We start from the raw sequence: 14,583 nt of genomic DNA on the forward strand, positions 1-14,583 counted from the left end.
TGTGTTTTACACGGATGGGTCCAAGACAGTCGAATCAGTTGGTTTTGCCTTCGTCCTAGACTCTCAAAGTTCCAGTTACTCGCTACATCCTGCCTGTTCCATCTATACGGCAGAGTTGTACGCCATTTTAAAGGCACTGGACTTTGCAGACATCAATGGTCTGAAGAAAGTAGTTGTGTGCAGTGATTCGACCAGCGTGTTGCAGACTCTGGGTTCGCCGTATTCCCGGCATCCGGTAGCGGAACGCATATTCAGACGGCTTGTGTCTTTATCTGCCAGTGCGGATGTACATTTCTGTTGGGTCCCTAGCCACGTGGGCATCCAGGGGAACGAAGCAGCTGATGCTGCCGCCAAGTCTGCTGATGAAGATGGCGACGTTCTCGTCCACCTTTTGCCAGCTAGCGACCTGTGGAAACGGGGAACAAGCTTCACGCTGTTAAGCCCACCATAGGTGCTTGGCGTTCCTCGTCCCGTCCCTCTCGGCGAGAAGAAGTTATTCACAGCCGTCTAACGCATAGTCACTTGCTACAAGGGCTGGACCCTCCGTTGTGTCGTGTTTGTAATGTTGTTTTAAGCATTCGACACATTCTCGTTGTATCTGTCGATCTTGCTAATCTCTGGCAGACTTTAAACTTTTCCGGCTGGTTGTCGGTGATGACAGCAGTATTTTATGTTTTTAGTTTTTTGCGAAGAGCTGGACTCTTCCACCGTCTGTAAGGAGGTTTTTAGTTTGTTTGTTCTGACTTTTTAATGTGTTGTGTTTGTCTCGTGCAGGTCTTTTTACAACCTCGCACTCTTAGTTGTTTTCCAAGGGACTATTTACACCCCTGTTTAAGTTTTCAGTCAGAATTTTAGATAAGGGGATATTTCCCCGTATACATAGAGGGGTGCAAAATGGCCTTAAGTGCCGACGCACCCAGTAATTTTAAATCAATCAATCCACATAAAAAGCCTGATAGGGTAAAGTACCCTAATATGAGACCCGTCCTAATATAAGACCGTATGATTATGGCGTGAAGGAGGTGCTTCTGCCAAGCGGAAAGAATTGGAACGTGTCCTTTGTGATACATGGAAACATCAGAGCGAATTTGGTGAGTCAGCTGTAAATGTGTCGTCTGTAGTGTTCTATTTTTGTTTTGTCAGCGTTCCGAAGTTTATGGAGTACTTGTTTAAAACTTTCACCAATCAAGTAAGGTATGTGCAATATTTTCCTGTGTGGATACGTTAGAGACGAAAGAGTAGATCTTTTCAACAAGAGTAGTGTGCATGTGATATTATCATCGAACACGACATGTGCTGTATTGGTGGTCATACCCTAATATGAGACCCGAGTGGTGCCTTTTTATGAGACACGTATCTCATATTGAGATACACTGTTCACGTTTGGAAGTTGTAATGTAATACGTAATTTAGCGAGTGTTTCAACCCCTGTTTGCTGAACACTAGGCCTATTTACACTTACATTTAGATGTTTGACATTCAAGGTAGGGTAAATGCCTGACCCTGTGGCCGAGTGGTGAGTCTCGCGCCCAGCGCGGAACAGGTAGGTCGTGCCGTGCGAGGAAAGTGCAAGTCCAGCGCGATATCGGTACGTACGTGTGGGAGAGGGTGTGCTGTTGAACTGTGCTTGTAAAGAATTGGACAAAAGTAAAGTATAGAATGGATCGTGAAAATACGATACAAATCAGTTTTGAAACGGGAACTTTGAAACCTAGTCCTTTGGAAGTACATGAATTTATTCATGATAAATTCAAACTGTGTGTGGATGAAATTGCAGCTATACAAATTCCCACGACGAATAAATGTGCATTTTTGAAATTAGTGCGTTCTGGAAAAAGGAGAGAAATATTAGAAGAAAATACTGGTGAAGTGAATTTTATTATAAGGTGCGTTGCAAAATGATAAGAACGGTACCTCAGATAGCGAAATTGGGAAAACAAAAAGCAAACGGAAAATAAAAACGAAGGCCACGGACACAGATAGACGTGTGTATTATACGAAAGCAGTTACTGTTCGCGCAGACGGGTATATGTACGAGCAAGTACGAAAACATGGCACATGAGGTCGGCCGAGTGTTGCAAAATGATAAGAACGGAGCCAGGTAACGTCTTTCCCGTGACAACAGAGGAAGCGAATGAACACGTCTCAGCACGCACCAGCGTCAGACAGTTGTTAACAGTGATTTGCCCAGGAAAGGTGGCGAGGAAGTCGTGCGGACAAGTGTAGTAGAATGGGCGTGGAAAAGCGTTGTCAGAACGTGAAAAATGCCAGATATTGGCTTATAAAGAAGAGAGAGTGACTGCGAATGTGATCGCACGTCGCCTTCGGCGGAGTGCGTGTGTGGTGAACAATTATCTGCGATTAAGGGAACAATATGGTATAAACAAAGCACCAGGAAGGCCGAGAAAATTAACGCCGCGGCAGGAACGTTCTGAATTTGAATTTGATATTAAAATTGTGGGACCGTCAGCACTTAGGCTATTTTGCTCCCGTCACATTATACGGGGTGCAGCCCCTTATCATTACAAAGAACAACTCTAACGTTGCATAATTAAAAATCTTATAATGTTCTGACATCTGTTTAAAAGCTGAGGCTGTAAAGGAGCACTCAGCACGAATAAGGACAAAACACAGGACAACACAAACAAAATTATACTGGCCATGGGGCCAGTCGCCAGAGCCTCGTTAGTCTTCAGTCCAGAGTGTACTAACGTGGAAATGAGGTTGACATTTGGGTGTACTACGTGAAAGGTCTCCCCTTACACCCCAGGAACGTTCTGTTGTGAGGAAGTTGGCAGCTGGGAACACATCATTTGGACAGTTGTCTCGCGATCCGAATATGCGTGTACATAAATCTACGCTCTGCAGGACTGCCAAACGGCGCAATCGTCTTCTCTATCGCAAAGCCAAGGTACAGCCGCGACTCACTGCACAACATAAAGATCGGCGAGTCGACTGGGCCAGGACTTACGTGAAGTGGAAGGAGGAATGGCGGCGTGCCATCTTCAGCGACGAGAAAAAATCAAATTTAGACGGTCCAGATGGCTGGCGATATTATTGGCACGATCTACGCAAAGAGGAACGGATCTTCTCCAAGCGACAGCAAGGAGGGCAGTCTCTAATGGTATGGGGTGGCTTCGGATATCATGGCACCACCAACCTAGCATTTCCTCGGGTCGTCTGAATGCACCAGCATACCAAACCATACTGGAGGACAGCCTATTGCCTTTTACTGCACACATAGCTGACACCCCATGAGTGTTCCAACAAGACAACGTCGCAATACATACGGCTGAATCCACTGTAATGTGGTTTCTGGAGAAGAACGTCTTTGCAATGGCTTGGCCTGCTAATTCTCCAGATGTTAATCCTATGGAGAACCTTTGGGGTATTCTTTGCCGAGCTGTATACGCTAATGGTACCCAGTATGACAACATCCACGATCTACGACATGCTATTGTTGCTGCATGGAACGACTCGATGTTATTCTGTTGCAAACACTCGTGGATAACATGTGTGATAGAGTTTTCCGCATTGTGCACCGACAAGGAATCTTTATTGGCTAATAAGTGATAGTGTTCGTATCATTTTGCAACGGTCGGAGTGGCCTGTTTTGTATTTTTTTCTAAACTGTACATATTGCCCTTGTTGCCACATGCCTGTTACTTTTCAGAACGATTTGTGTGCTCTTTCTGTAATACTATAAGCATTGATTATATGTTCGTACTCTTATTTTCGTTACTTTGTACACTTTCCCACAGCGTTCTTATCATTTTGCAACGCACCTTAGTAGTGGGGCTGTGACACAAGTGAAACTTAGTGATGCGAATCGAATTGTGAAGCCGGTTAGAGTGCTTAATCTTCCTTTGGAAGTGCCAGAACGACAAATTCGTGAAAAACTGAGTGAATATGGGACAATCGATGAACTGATACCAGAAACATGGAGTGACAAATTTAGGTATAAAGTGTATAATGGGGTGCGTCAGGTTTTGATGGCAATTAAGAACAATTCCCTCCTTTGCGCAAATAGGCCAATATAGTATACATGTAGTATATAATGGTCAAATCCCGACGTGTGCATGGTGTGGTAGCAGTGACCACATGCTGTTTAATTGTAACTTACGGAAGCCAACAGTGTTCAAAGTCATGGGTCGTGCAGTCGGTCCTATAGTGAAGCAATTGCACAGTCTACACACGAAGGTACAAATGTGGGTCAACCCAGTGCGACACAGAGTCAAGAATCAGCACATTTGACAATGACTGAAGGGCTTCAACAGGGAATACATATACAGGAACAGAAAAATGTTAACAAGAATGAACAACAGACTTTGACCAAGGAAGGCACTGAAGAAAGTATGCAAGAGCAACCAAAAGAACCTGTGTCAAATGTTCAACTTACGCGACAAAGTGAAGAAATTTCCCTGGATACTATGGAGCCAATAAGACAAGGAGACATAACTAAAGTGCAAGAGGAATCGAATGATAGAGTGCTACAGAGCAAGAAGGAGAGGAAGCAGAATAATACCAAGCAAAAGGACTTCCGACAAGAAGCTGAACAGAAAAAAGATTCCGAAACTGACAGTGAAAGTGGAAGTGCCCAAAGTAGTAAGGGTCGCTCGGTTTCCGGCTCACAAAAACTTATCCATTTGTTTCCTACACTGTGAACCGGATGGGGCATATATATTATATATCCATACATTTGCAACTTTTGCTGATATGATTCTATGATTAGGATGACATACCACATTTGTGAGGGGAACCGTATTACGTTTTAACAAAGCTGTTCCTGTGGATTGAAAATTCGCATTATTGAACTCTTATCGTTGGGGGGAAATTGATTTTCGTTCATCCACATTCTTGGAGAAATACAATATCTAATGATGCTTGTATTATGAAGTCCTCTAACGCCGCCTGTTTAGTGAGGGATCTCTCTTTGTTTATATTAATCGTCGCAAAGCGAAGGGTCGTCATCATAAATACTATGATCAAAATTTTTGGGATTGGGTATTCCCAATACTTATATTTCCACCTTTGCCCTATCTAAGATAATACTTCTTACACTATTTTTATATACCCCTAATGTTATACACCAAAAATTAACAAACACACTAACAATATTATTTTATTGGTGTGGGAAATACGTCAATCCATAAATAACTACCACCACACAATTCACTATCATTTACTTACTGGCAGTCCATGTAAAAGTGTTCATTCCAAATAATACTATTTTCTAACCTTAAAGTGATTACCTATACCCAGCAGTCACAAACTTTCATGTCCTATCGGACTCGTATCAATAACCATTACTTGTTTATTTGTTTTTACATGTGTCAATGATAGTCTTTTCGTCCGATTGCTGCCTGACTCTTTCCTTGTACTATGTCGGGGACATCACTTCCAGCGGCATAGTCCACTTGCTTCTTTATAAGGAACGGTGACAAGTTCTTTAATGATTTAGCTCTCTTCGTGTTTGTACATTCATCGGCAGTCTCTTGTCTACAATGCTTATTAGAAGGTAACGCGGCACTGACGTGATATTCCCTATCTTTTCGAATAAACTCGTCGGGCTCACAGGCCTCCGACGCATTGAGGGTTTCCCCCCGTTAAAAGGTGATTTAGTTCCATAAACTAAGATTTTAAGTGGAGGGTCCATAAATTGTCGCCTCGACATGCCCTCTATGCCGAGGAAGGCCTACCCCCAAAAATGAAGGCTACTCGAGGACCAAACCGAAATCCCCGAGGCCACGTTCGCGACTGCACCTACCCCTGCAGCCAACACTGTCCCATCGGCACGTGCAACTCACACCTTGGGATAGGGTTTTTTTATCGAGGTTGTCTCCTCTAGCAGGACCCTTAGTTATAGGGAGGTCAAAGATATGGAGATGAATGACGTAATGGAATGGTGAAAACGTGAGATAAGGATGTGAAGAATGAGTGAAATGATGAGATTAAAATGGCCTCCCTACTAAGCACCCTCAAGGCAGTCCTACATGGAGGGGGTCCAGGAAAAATGTTTTCATTCATACAGATATGACAAGAGTAGAATTTTCAGATGGCCGTGACTCATAGAATCATGAATGAATTTCATACAACACTAAAATGTTCTATATGCCTCCAGCATCTCATCTATTGGTAAAGGGGACGGGAGCATTATGCTGATCACATCACTCAAATTCCACTTTCTTTGTGACAGGGTGCAACAAACCACAGAGAGAGCTTTATTATCGCATGTAAAACTTTATACAAATTTTAAGGTAGTTTAGGATTTGGTGGCGAATACGAGTATTCTTTTTTTTGTAACTGTTGTCTGGTGTGAATGAATGTGTATTTCGTACTTTTATGTACTTTTCTCCCCTCGAGAATAATTGTACCAATTGAGAAACGTGGTCATTTGAGGAGAGGTAAAATAAATATAACTAAATATCATTCCTAATTAGATTTCAAACACTGTGAATTTTATTTTCAGGAAATGATTTACAAATTAATATTGAAATAAAGGGCCTTAAATCCAATGAGCCCCCTTAAATATGCCACTCATACAGTATTGATTCCATTCAATATAATCGTAATGTAAAATAATATCACTCTAATCTATCTGAAATATCACAAAACCTTACGGAAATGTATCTAATGTTACACTGACATGTTTCTGTAACATTACGAATGTTATGTTATATTCGCTGACATTTTTGATTGATTGATTTAGTTTATTTTACTTCGCGTTTTGTGCCTCTTGGTTAATTTGCGAAGATGGGGATGAGTCATGAAATTATGAAATTGATGAATGGACATTCACAAACAACCAAGCCCGACCGGGATTCGAACCCGGGACCCTTGGCGTCGCAGCGCGATGTGCTAACCACTCGGCCACAGGGTCGGGCGCTGACATTTTTACATTGCTGAAACATCACTAACGTTTCGAGTAGTGTGATTTGTACTATTACTGGCTCGATAAAGTATGAACCCCCCTCAGGCAGATTTGGCCAAATTTAAGACCCAGGCCACCAACTCTGAGCAATTGAAACAGCAATTGGAAGAGCAGATTAATAATGTCCAGACACAGCTCCAAACAATTGTCAAAAGCATAAAATCACAAGAAGATTTTGATCTAGTGATTTCCACTCTAAAAGAACAGATTCAATCACTACAGATACCTAATCTGGACCCCTTGAACAATGCCATAGCCGAGGTTAAAGAAAAAATTGAGACACTTGAAAATTTTATGAAAAACTTGCCATCTTCTGATGCTTTGAGTGCAATAACTCGTAGTGTTGCCAACATTAAGCTGCAACTTGAAACATATGAAGATTTTTGGAAAAATTCAAAGTACCATAACCCATCTTCAGGGTACAATAGCAGCAATGCAAAGTGATTTGACAAATGTACAAGAATCTCTAGAATCCCGCCTGCCTGGTATTGTAGACACACTTGTCAGTGTCCAGCAACAGATCACAAAGCTTGAAAACCTCAACACTGAATCTGAGCTATCTCATTTTCATCACTTGATTGATGATATCCAAACAAAACTTGAAATTTTACAACAATCAACACCTACTCAGGCAGATATAGCCCTGCTCCAAAATGCTATGCGTGGTGTGGTTGATGCTTCTGAATTAAATGATGTGAAATTGGCACTTGAATCTTTGCAAAATACTGTAACAAATCTGCCTACATCACAGGAACTTAAAAATATTAAGAGAGCAGTGAATCGCATATTGAAATCAGAAGATATCAAGAATATCCAGACAGAGATCAAACAACTTACTCAGACAGTGGCCACTCTACCAACTAATCAACATATTAATGAACTGCATGCCCTGTTTGAGGATATCAGAAGACAGGTCCATGATCTTACTGCTCAAAATTCAAAATTGGCAGTTATTGAAAATTTGCAACAAATTGTAGCTAATATCAAGCAACAGCTAGGGACCATGGAATCCAATCAAGCAAATGCTCTGTCTGTTTTGGCCACCCAGCTTCAAGAGATTGTGCAACAATACAAGAAACTTGTTGTGGACATAAAAATCAAGCCAGGCCATGATGATGTTGTTAGGACCATCAATGAGCACCTTGAATCTGTAACAAGCAGATTGCTTACAGCAGAAAAAGAAATAACAGGCATAATCGAGAATCCAAAACATACAGTAATTCTTGAATTGTACAGCATCCCCAACAAAGAATATGATTCACCATTTACACCAGGTGGCAAAATATATATGCTGTCCCCTGCACAATTTTATTACCAGTTTTTTGTTGGGGGCACACTGAGACCAATCAAGATCAAATATTGGTTTCAACCACAGGCACACCACTACCCCACCTTATCAATAACAAATGATGATAACAAAGCAAAAATCACCAGTGTAGAGTTAGAGGATTTTACAGATCCCAATACATTAGAAACAGCCTATGCTGAAGATGATGGCTCTCTGGAATTTAAAATACAAATAGGAGACAAACTGTATTTAGAAAATCCTGTAGTATCAGCTGCTGAACACCCCATAGTTGCAATATTCTTGTTTTCATATTATGTCTAGACAAATTATTGTTGATGAATTACACAGACAAGCCAGACATAATTATAAGAGACTGCCAGTAGTCACAAAAGGCATAGATGATTTATGGCAGAGCGACTTGATTGAGATGGCAAGTGGACAGCTGAAAAACTTAGACAAAATCAACAAGGGCTACAAGTATCTACTCACTGTAATAGACACATTTTCAAAATTTGCCTGGGCTGTGCCACTCAAATCCAAGACTGGAAAATGTGTTACAGAAGCCATCAGAACAATCATCAATCAGAGTGGAAGATCACCGCGCTATTTGCAAACAGATAATGGCAAAGAATTTTATAATTCTGTGTTCCAACAATTTATTAAAAGCCAGTCAATACAACATTATTCGAGTAACAGTGATCTCAAAGCCTCAATTGTAGAGAGATTCAACAAAACCCTAAAAAATCTTATGTATAAACAATTTACACTTCAAGGTAATTATAAATGGCTTAATATTCTTCCAGAACTTCTACATAAATATAACAACTCGGTCCATTCCACAATCAACATGAAACCCTCTGAAGTAACTTCATCTGATGAGCAAAAATTGATCAGGACTGTTTATTATCCTAGATACCAGCCAACAACAAGAAAAGCCAAATACAAGGTGGGTGATCAAGTAAGAATCAGCAAATATAAGCACTTATTCAAAAGAGGCTTTACAAGAAACTGGAGCACTGAATTATTTACAGTGGTTCAAATTAAACCTGGGACCCTTAACACATATATAATAAAAGACCACCGAGGAGAAATTCTCAAAGGCAGATTCTATGAAGAAGAACTCAGCAAAACTAAACAGCCTGACACATATCTCATAGAAAAAATCATCCGCAGAAAAGGCAACAAGTTATTTGTCAAATGGCTAGGACTTCCAGAACACAGCTGGATCGATGCAGACAAAGTGATAATATGAGCACCTGGGATGTTATAAAAAGGCTGCCAGAACCTGAACAGCAGATTAAGAGAAATGGCAAGTTGCTGCCTGAAAATATTAGATGTCTTATTGTTGGGCCATCGGCTTGTGGTAAAACTACACTAATGATTGATAATTTTTTATTGGCACCCAACTGGTTAGATTGGAAAAACAGGCACTTGTATGTCTTCTCTAAGAGCTTGGAACAATTAAAATATCAGCAGCTGATGAAGCTATATGATGGATTGGATATTGCCACTTTTGAATCAGATGTTAAGTCACTCCATGAATGTCTTGATAATTCTGTTGTTGTGTTTGATGACATTATACTGGATAATCAAAACAAGGTTAGAAATTTCTTTACACAGGGCCGACACAAAAACATTGATTGCTTCTACCTGGCACAGACTTTTTCTAAAATACCGAAGCAGCTGATCCGCGACAACAGCAATTTTATATGTGTGTTTCATCAAGATCATACCAACTTCAAACACATACATGATGAATATGTAGGTGGGGACTTGAGCTACAATGATTTTTCCAAGTTTTGCAGAAGGTGCTGGAACCAGGACAGTTATGGGTTTGTCACAATTGATATGACAAGAAAACCCAATAGTGGCAAATACCGAAATAAAATCAACAATTTTCTAGACATTGAAACATATATAAATAACCATGAAAAGGCCAATCATTGATGATCTTAAATTAAGAGATTATCTTGTAAAAAGATTTAAGGGATGGAAATCACAGAACCGAGGAATTTATGAACAACACAAGCAAACAGAACAGCCTATTATTGATGCTATTAGTGAATTAGGTAAAAATATCAAAACTGTTACAGAGCAAAATCAAAATTTGATCACAGAGCTTGTACCTGTAGCTGCAAGGAACATATTAGATTATCCAATCACCCCACTTTCTAGTATTCATACACCTAGTCCTGTTGCTCCTCGAAGAATTGAAGCTACTCAGGATCCTATTGAATTGGGTCTTCTTGCTCAAAAATATTTAAGCACACCTAAAGACAACAAAGATGAGGTCTTTGGCTTATATGCTGACACAGAGCCTGATGGTAGCATCATACATAGAATTGGCAATTTCAGAGTAACATTTATGGGAGATGATCTGATTGTATATTCAGAATCTCATCTTGGAGAAAAAGGTGGTTTTGTTAAATATCCCGGCACACCTGGATTGTGGGAACTGATGACTAGGAAAAGGCCTGGCAGCTATACAGATCAAGATTATGAGCATTACAAAGAAATATTAATAAAATCAGATACTCTATACCAGAACAATGATCCCACACAAAAAAGAGTCAAGTCTAGCAGTGGAGCAAAATATAACAACTTAATCAAGCCCATATGGTCACAGATCAAGACTGGCAGTGGAATCAAACAATACAACACCCTGCCTAAAGAATTTGTCTGGGTTGATGATGTCAGGAAACTTGTAGATAGGTTATTGGTGATAGCTGGGGAGGAAAATGATGGCAACCACAATTTTTACAATGAAAAGGTTGGAATTATGGACATGATAACCACCAAATTGTCTAATTTTATAGTGAATGACACTAAGGGGATTGGATATCTTATAAAAATTATTAATACTCTACCACCTAAATTTTGGAATATTTCTGAGGGTCGGGGGTTGGTTAATGACATTATAAACAAGCTGCCATTTGAACTACATATTCCAGGCTATCAGTATTGTGGTCCAGGTACAAAATTGGAGCATAGATTAAACAGAGGTGACCCTGGTGTTAATCCCCTAGACGCTGCTTGTAGAGACCATGACATAGCATACAACACACATTCTGATCTTGACAAGAGACATGTTGCAGACAAGAAATTAGAAGAGGCTGCATTTGGTAGATTTGTAAGCAAAGATGCTTCTTTGAGTGAAAAAATAGCAGCATTGGGAACCACCATAGCTATGAACACCAAACAAAAACTGGGGAGGGGGCTGTGAATATGTATATAATAAACCTAGAATGAAGGCCAAGGGTGTTATGTATCAAATACCTTATGCAGGTCTTAAATCTCTTAAAACTATTGATAGTCTTTTAACCAAAAAGCAGCGCAAGAAAAAAAGCTCTTGTATTGCCAAGGGCCATGGTATGAAATTGTTGCTTAGTACCCCCAATTAAAAAAATTACAACAATCTAGAAAAAAATCACGTGGGGGGTTTCATATTTACTTTCCCGGCCATCTTAGCAGCACTTGGGAGCTTGGCTGGGGGATCAGCTGCCATAGCAAAAACAGTAATAGATGCCAAGAAAAATAGGGCAGAATTAGATGAATTGAAGCGCCATAACCTGGCCATGGAGAAACAAGGCAATGGTGTTAAGAGAGACATGAATAAGTTTAAAAAAAACAAGAGCCGCTTACAAACCAAGATATTGAAGCTTTAATCAAGCCACTGGGCATCAAAAATTTTAGAGGTGTGTACATGTCTGATTCTTTTCCAGAACAACCACTCAATAAAGAGTGTGGCATTGTTAATTTGGATCAGTACAAAAATCAGGGCACTCACTGGATCTGTTATCTTAAATATTTAAAAAATGAGGCATTTGTGTTTGATTCATTTGGAGGTGTTCCACCTGAAAATTTAGTAAAATATCTAAAATCAACTAATCTTTATTACAATAATTCCCGTGTTCAAAATTTCAAAGATGTTAATTGTGGACATTTGTGTTTATCTGTTCTTAGATATATGTCTCAAATAAATAAACCATCAATTGAAAATTTTCAAAAAGCCCTGTGGTATCTGAAACATCATGGGGGTATTCCATCTCACCAGCCAAAATTCAATATTGAAACTCAGATTACATGATGATATAGTGTATCCCAAAACAATAGCTCTCAGAGCATTTTATGGCATGTACTTGATCCCCAATATTACACACCACAACAACACAATTGCAGTTGGTGATCAAAAAATTGTCATTACTCTAGGGCAGTATAATCTGTCCACTCTAAATGCTCAGTATAGTGTTAACTCAAAATTCTGTCACTCACAGAGTAGAGATTGTGTCTGCTACAGAAACAGTGGATCTGGGTACTATAGGAGAGCTGTTAGGCTTTGAGAACAATACAAAACTTGAACCGGCCATTAAACACACTGCTATTAATATACCTAAATTCTTAGCCATAGAGACTGAATATTCACTGTAATGTGGCCGAGGGTATGATCACCAAATCAAATGGCATAGGCACTCGCAAAAAAACTGGCATCATTGCAACATTCAAACCTAACTATGAATTTATGGAGCCAATCATCTACACTCCATCACCAATATTATATTTTCCTGTGTGCCATAATAGAATAGATTATATTGAATTGATGGTCACTAATGAAAAAGAAGAATTAGTTGATTTTGCTGGAGCCACAACAACTGCTATCATAGAGATTAACATTTAAATAAAAATACATACAAAAAAATGGAAAATATTGAGAGTTATGAGCTACAATCATTCCCCTCAAACAGGAGGACATTTGCAAATTTAAATCAACCCAACACAGAAATTGAGGTTGATCTTGATGTAGGGGATGGCTTTATACACCCCACAGAGCAGATCTATACATCAAATTTGATGTTGTAAAGCTCGATGGTACAGATTATCCGGCAAATTCAAATATAAGATTGGTGGACAATTTTGTGCCGCATCTGTTCTCTGAAATTGAGATCAGAAAGCATGGTGTTGTTATAAACAGAGTGGATTATCCCGGCATTACCTCCACAGCTTTGGCCACACTAAAATTATCCAAAACCGAGGCTTCTTACTACAAAATAGGTGGATTTGAGGCTGGTGATAAAATATTATCCAAGAGCCACACAGTGCTGTTCCCAATGCGCCTGTTGCCAGGATTCTTCTCAGATTACAAAGATATTATGTGGAAGGGTGGTTTAAGAATCACATTTAGAAGAGCTGCCAATGATGATAATGCTTTGATGAGGTACAGTACATTAAACTCTACAGGGGAAGCTCTGCCAAATACCCTACCTGATGAGGGCAAATGCATTATTCAGACTATGGAGCTAAGAATTCCAGTTGTTGAATATGAAGCCAGTTATGCTCTTAAATACAAAGCAGATATAATAAAAAATCCACAGGTGCCTTTACAATTTTATACATATCAATGTGTGCAGAAGCCTGCCGCTGGTACTTATTATGAGTTTGATGCTACAAATTCATTCTCCAGTATACAATATGACATGCCGGATTTTGTGGTGGTATTGTTTCAGACTGGAAGACACAATAATCAGGAAAAAAATTCAAGTAGATTTGATAACTGCAACATCAACAACATATATCTTAAAAATGGCAGAAATGAGGTGTTCCCCAGAGAAAATTATAATTTAGACATGTCCAAGGATGATTTTCTTAAATTATATGAAGCATTTACAGCATACAAAAGGGTCACTACTGGCAATACTGACATGTATTACACACCAGATGAATTCAAAGCACAGAGACCCATGTTTGTCATCAACACTTCAAAAAGGAAACAGGTTGTGGTTAATGACAGGACAAACATTAAAATTATCTGTGAATTCCACGATACACTCCCTGATGACACTATATGTAGTGTTATTCTCATAGGTGAAAAATCATATGTTTATGATGTAAGAAATGAGAGAGTCACAGAGCAATTCTAGAAGATTGACATTATCTTAATACTAGATACACAAGTTGAGCCTGGTGCCCAATTGAACTTAAACCGGAAGTAAATATGTGTGTGTGTGTGTGTGTGTGTGTGTGTGTGTGTGTGTGTGTGTGTTAATACGTTTGACCTAGTTTTAAGTGTAGCCAAAAAAAAATATCAAGAGGGGCATATTTTTAACAAATTTATGGACAACAATCTCACAGAAGTGCCTTTTATAAGTGTAGGTAAATCAATCTGAGGGGGGTCATACTTTCACGGGAAATTCCCGAGGGCATTTTTACAAAAATCTTGGATTAGACGGAGTACCACACTTGAGCAAAAAGCTCATATGGGCATGTTGAGCAAGTTTTAAGTGTAGCCAAATCTGCCTGAGGGGGGTTCATACTTTATCGAGCCAGTAATAGTACAAATCACACTACTGTTTCGCAATGTTACAATGTT

This window comes from Lepisma saccharinum, chromosome 12 (assembly GCF_977018435.1).
Source record: "Lepisma saccharinum chromosome 12, izLepSacc3.1, whole genome shotgun sequence".
In the NCBI taxonomy this organism is placed as follows: Eukaryota; Metazoa; Arthropoda; class Insecta; order Zygentoma; family Lepismatidae; genus Lepisma; species Lepisma saccharinum.